Source organism: Ornithodoros turicata, chromosome 8, assembly GCF_037126465.1.
Source record: "Ornithodoros turicata isolate Travis chromosome 8, ASM3712646v1, whole genome shotgun sequence".
Classification (NCBI taxonomy): domain Eukaryota; kingdom Metazoa; phylum Arthropoda; class Arachnida; order Ixodida; family Argasidae; genus Ornithodoros; species Ornithodoros turicata.
In genome coordinates, this window is record NC_088208.1 from 10,329,866 (window position 1) to 10,335,919 (window position 6,054).

Sequence of the window (6,054 nt, forward strand, 5' to 3'; positions counted from 1 at the left end):
CAATTCGCAGAAGTTCCCGCGCGGCAAGCAATATATCATAGTATTTCCTTTCTATTGGAAAGGGAGTGCTAGTAGCTTTCGAAGCTTTTTGGACTGTGAGCTTTTCCATTTCTCTGTTTGCTGCGCTGTGTGTCCGTTATGGGAAATACCAGAAACGGGCAAAGAGGGGAAACAGGGAACGAAATTTAATAAGCACGAAGGGAACGAAATATATAGTTATGTGGTAGTCACTCTCCATCGTTACGGCCGTTGTTTCAAGAATATATTCTATAACCGATTTTATAAACCTTTTCAAGCAGCCGAAGGCTCAGGGATGAGTAAGGCGTCATGCTGTATTCAAAATGCGATAGAGAAATGTTCATATAAGTGATCTTGTAGCTGCTATTTTTGAATTAGTGGGAAATAAAACTGTTTCAGTTTACTTTTTGCGTAAGGCTCTGAAGCTAGCAAGCTTTCAAGATGATAAAAGCAACTTCATGCTCCCAATAAACATATCCATGCGGCGTCTCGATCTCAAAGCTGTCAATATCCCACGGACGTCTACTGTACGTTTGTGGGATGTTCGTGGAATGTGCAATAGGGGAATTTTTCCCCTGGACGTACAGACGATGTCTATGGGATTTGTGGCATGCTCCCTGGGACGTTCAAACCTACAAGTCAGGATATTACATGGGTGTTCAGGGGACGTCTCTGGTTTACTGGGAGTGTTGAGCACTGTCCAAACCACCCATTGGTCGATTCAAGAACAGGAGGAAAAGGGAAGTGAGTAGGAAATCATGTAGATTGAGATGTCAAGCAAACAGTTTGGATATTCCGAGCCGGAACCTTTTTTGTATCCATTATGCACGTGCATAAATGGTACCAGATAGACTTCGCCTCCAGTTTTCAACAAATCAGGAACGAGAACATCGTCATTCGGGATGCTGGTTGGCTGGGAGCGTGCTATGGGGTGAAACTCATTTTTAAGGATGTAGAAATGCTTTTAAAACTTCGGTCGTGTTGCGGAAACGCGTACTTCGCAGGTGACAGACGCTGTTGTGTCATTCCGAGATAGCGATGATAGCGATAACGCGGGAAGAGCGCCTCACAAAGCCGGCTGGTCCATGAGAGCTCATTTTCTTGTTATTTCGGTTTCGGCACTGATTCTTTTTTCCCACTCTCCAGCCAACGAAATTTTCCGTATACCTCCGGAAGGCGAAATCTGTCCTGAGGCTTTAACAGCAGACGTCAAGTTGTCAGATTTTTTTTTGTCTGTATAGCATAAGGACAGTCCTGCTCACATTTGTAGCATCGGAATTTATGTATCCAAGAGACTGATAATCATTGTGTTTCTGTATTTCAGGCTTTAATTACGTACCTGAACAGATCAGTTAATGCGATGGCTCAGATGAAAGAAGCAGTAAACAATGAGGTATTACAGTTGATTCAAACAACATGTGCTGCTTACACGCGTTTTCATCATTTTATTGCTCTCTTGCATGAACTGAAGATGAGAACGCAAGTAGGAAGCTGCAACGCACTACGCGATATGACGGGCGCTGCGTTCCTCATCTCGTGCGGCGTCATATCAGATAGCATGGTGAGCTTCAGTACTTCCTGTTCGGCATGCCCGCCCGTCGCTGTTCCTTCGTTTCCTCACCTGAGCCTCATCATGCATGCGAAAGCACAAAAAAAATTGGAGCCCTAGCGCTGTGCCATCTGGCGCGAGGCCTCACAACCTGACACAATGGCGACAAACGCACTGCTTACGTTTTTTTCCCCTCTCTCTGCTCTGCGATTGCTGCATGTACTGTGATATCATATGTGTGAGACGTCTTGGTGGCATACAGTGTACCACATGACCTTATGACGTCATGGCTAGTGGCGTCACTTCGGTTTTGCTTGACTCGTCATAATCACCGTGAACGCAGCAAGACGTCCCTTATGCAGCTATCGCTCTAAGAAAGACGGCAGCATGGTTTATTGTGATGCTCGCAGTAATAGTAAAGTGATGCTCAGAGCACAACGTTTCAACTGGAATAGTTATCGCAATATTTCAATGATATTCCCAGCCGCATACTATAGTTTCAGTCATACCTTTCGTTGCCCTGCATTTTTCTTCTGATAAACAATCAAGCCTCCAATCCGCAACGGAATTTGCTGATTACGCTCCAGTGTACCGTTCCGTATTATACGACACTACTAAACCATCTTTAAGCGGTTCACACGCCATTGCGGTGTCCGCCAAGGTGCCATTTCTCTTACTAACTGCACCATGAAACAAAGTGGATGTCAGAATACCGTTAGTTTATTTTCTTTTGTTTATCAATAGCCTGCGACACTGTGGTAGACAAACATCTTTACTGGTATTTATATCTAGCTGACAGTGGAATAAAGCTCTAACCTGAAAAGCTGTCGACGACTCGAGACGGTCCCTTTAAGTTTCACTCACTAGGGCGAATAACTCTGCGTTGAGCACCACGTAGTTGTAATTGGCGCCAGTGTTGCCAAGTGGCCACATTCCAATTTCACGCCGAGGAATGGAGATTTACCATAGTTCCATTCCTCTCAATTCCTCGGAATGGAAAGGTATGGTCATGGCTTGTGTAATGGCTTGGCAAACAAAAATCCCATTCCGTTAATCACTTCAATAAAAGAAGAGGACCGGTAACCATATTGGAAAGTCCAGCAGTGCTAGAGGATATTGACGTTACCAAGCACGAAAAAAGCACAAAGACAAGGTTATTTCACTCTTGACCAGGTGCAGGTGCAATGCAAAGGGTGCGACGGCAGAAACCAGCACGCTGAAACCAAAACTGCCACTTGGGCACCCAGATCATTCCATTCCCATCCCTAGGACAGTTTCTGCCATTCCATTCCAATTCCATTCCCGGCTCTGCTAAATCTGGAATGATTCCAGAATCGTTTCAACTCCGGAGTGGCAACTCCGAAACACTGATTGGCGCCATGACTGTGTATCAATAAAGGTTCCTATCTGCGGTTCAATAAACCATGGGAAAGTTCATGACCACATTCGTGCACCTACCCTCCACACCCACCACCACGTACCAAAAAGAAAGTCGAACTACAACCCCTTTCAAGAGTCTATTATGATATGAATATCCTTCGGTTCCTCATCAGGTGGTGGTGCATCACGCCTGAGCAAATGAACATCACCGGCCAGTACACTGTATGACATCAAACAGGGGTGCATCTTACTCTTACAGTATAGTTCGTCGGGGTGTCTTCACTATTGGAGCTTTGTAACTCGTTCACCAATAGTGTCGTCTCTTACAGAATGGACTGTGGCTCGCAATGTTGTGCTGTATCCTGACGCTAACTGTAGCCATTCCGGCATCACTCAAAATGAGCAACTATTTCCTGAGAACGAAGCATTATACAGTCACCGGAAGGTTACTCCGCGGAAGGTGAGTAGAACGGGGATAGTCACGAAATTAGACGCGCTTGGGGGCAGAATTTCTTGCATGATTGCATGTGATTGCATGCAGCATTTCTTGCAGAATTTCCATATTCGTGGTCGAGAAACAGTCTCTTACAGTCTCATCCCACGTGTACTTAATGATCGCCTGTGTAATAATGCAGTCCACATCCAGAGACTCACATGCACACAGAGGAAATCACACAAGCCGCTTTATTTGCGGTTTATTGACTGACGACTAGCTACAGCACCATAAAATATGGTGAGGTCGGGTGTCATGAAACAGAAAAGCGCGAGACCCGCCGCGTCAAGTTCGAACATGTAATGGTATGCTTGGATATAAATCACACCGCTTTTAGTGTCCACTCTGTGATAATTTCTGCTGCTAAACTACGCCACTGGATTTTCGATACGGAGGTCACTAATCCACGAGGAATGAAATGACAGTGTCGTTACGATATCGACTGAAACAGATGAGACCGTCCCTTCAAAGGTGTTGCGACACCTCCTCTGATGTGTTGAAGCACAATATATATACATCGCACTCATTATGAGAATCACCGTGGAAAAAAGAATTTTTCCTGTCGCTAGATTGGTCCGGAAAATAGGCGCGGACACAAAACGACTACCCACCGTGACCTCACGGACCCCTCTCCCCCATTTGCCTTGGGAGACGGCCGTCTTCCCTCGCTGCTCCTGTGTGACGTCATCCAAGTTGCTTCTTCCGGGCCGTTTTTCTCCGTACCTGTTCACGTCATGGACCTGAAGACTTGAATATGGGATGATGTCGGGTGATAGAATAGTTTTTCTATTTATCTGGGAAAGCTTGAAACCAACTGTCATAACACCTTTAAAGGTACTGTAAAGTAGTAGACAAGCAGGATATGCTGGCGACGTGGCTTGAGACTTTATTGCTTGTAAATCCCATATGCGGAACCGTACTACCGACAACGCTCTCTAAATATTTTTAATTTATCGTAAAAATTCGGTGTAGTGCAGCGGCGCGACGCCTGGTGTCAAACAACCCCCTGTGCAGCGGGCAACGCTGTCGAATATGTATCATGCATGCAGCACTATTTTGTCGCGTTTTGTTCTTTTGGTGCCTATATTATTTCGTATCATATCTCCATAGGAGTGCAGAGACCCCTATTTAGTGTGTTTTTTGCGAAATGTAGTATGTTTTTTGGCGACTATTTTCATACGCAATATCTTACACTCTTAGGGTGCGTTTTTTTATTCCACCCGGGGAACCCCCGGATTACGCATTATGTGACCCGAGTGAGATGTCACATGACCGTGTAGAAATGATTGTAGAAGTTGCGGCATTTGTGCTGCTTGACAACAGTCGTGCTAAAGCCACCGAAATATGCACGGAATCCGAAAGATAAAAGATGCGGGACTCTCACTTGACGTCGTTTGACGTCATAACCCTCTGCTACCCACCTGCTGAACTGGGTCAGTGAGAGTAGGTACCCAGAGTAACCCTCCAGCGACGAGAGTTGAATTTTCGCAGGTAGGCTATGATGTCACTTCCGTGACCCTCGATTTTTCGCGCAGTAAGGGTTACCCCGGAGTTACCCGGGTAGAATAAAAAAACGCGTTGGAGATAGCTGTTACATAGTTGTCGTCCCTTATATACTCAAATGACTATTTACTAAAAGATCAAACAATTTGAGATGCCGATGTTGGAGCGTAACTTAGCGTGCTTACAAACCATATCAGGTCGTGTCCTACCTCCCATGTCCTAGCTCAGTCAATCTAGACATCTAATCTTTTCACTAGGCAGTGACATGTATGGGGAACGTTCACGAACGATGACTATGAAAGAACGGAATATGACAACTTGCAAATTGCAAGCATCCACTGTTGACTTCTGCTCGCATGATGTTACTTTACTTCTCATTGTGTTCAAGAAACGATGCTATCATTACGTTTCATTTCTCTTGCAGGAAGGCCGCAGAAAGTTAAAGCAAGTAGGCGGCTATTGGTTATTCCCTGTCATACAGCTACGTATTTTTAGACGTATCCGGCTATTATAGAATGTATTTTAAAAATAAACAATACGAACTGACTTCAAATTCCATGTCGTGCAAGCAGACCTTCCTCTGTAACTGACGTTATAAGTCACGCTATGCGTGCGATACGTGGTGTTTATTTTTATCATTTACAGAATTTTTACTGAAAAAGCTATGAGAGCAGCTAAGATGTCGTTTTTGCAATTTAACTATACGGCAAAACGGACACCCTCTGCAGGAGAGTGTTTAACTTCAAGATGACTAATTACCGAAAATTCATTAGCGTTTTAATTAGGGAATTGTGGGCAAAAGGGAGAGAGCGGAATGAGAGACAATCCTCCTTGGAAGCCATTTTATATTTTACAAACCCAAGAAAAATCGCGTACCGCGAAATATCCAACGCGAAATTTATTTTGGTATGCAAATGAACCGAAACCGAAAAATTTCTCCTCAAGAGCGCATTATCTACGGCCATATCTGGGCCGGAAAGCCATTATATGGACAGCAGATCGGCATCTACTCCTATCATCTCCATCGCTCCGAATCACGTGGCCCTGTAGCGTGGAACGAACGCTATGCTCCCCGCGTTCACCAGTCGCCGCGGTTTGGATTTCCGGGCTC

The 6,054-nt window shown here is 44.9% G+C and overlaps 1 long non-coding RNA gene across 1 annotated transcript; it reads left to right on the forward strand.

The window, feature by feature from the left end:
• The first annotated feature begins 1,247 nt into the window (after positions 1-1,247).
• On the forward strand, positions 1,248-3,412 carry LOC135365925 (uncharacterized). Its single transcript, XR_010414018.1, has 3 exons — positions 1,248-1,411; positions 1,490-1,579; positions 3,277-3,412. It is a non-coding gene; the product is annotated as an uncharacterized LOC135365925 (long non-coding RNA).
• The last annotated feature ends 2,642 nt before the right edge of the window (positions 3,413-6,054 follow it).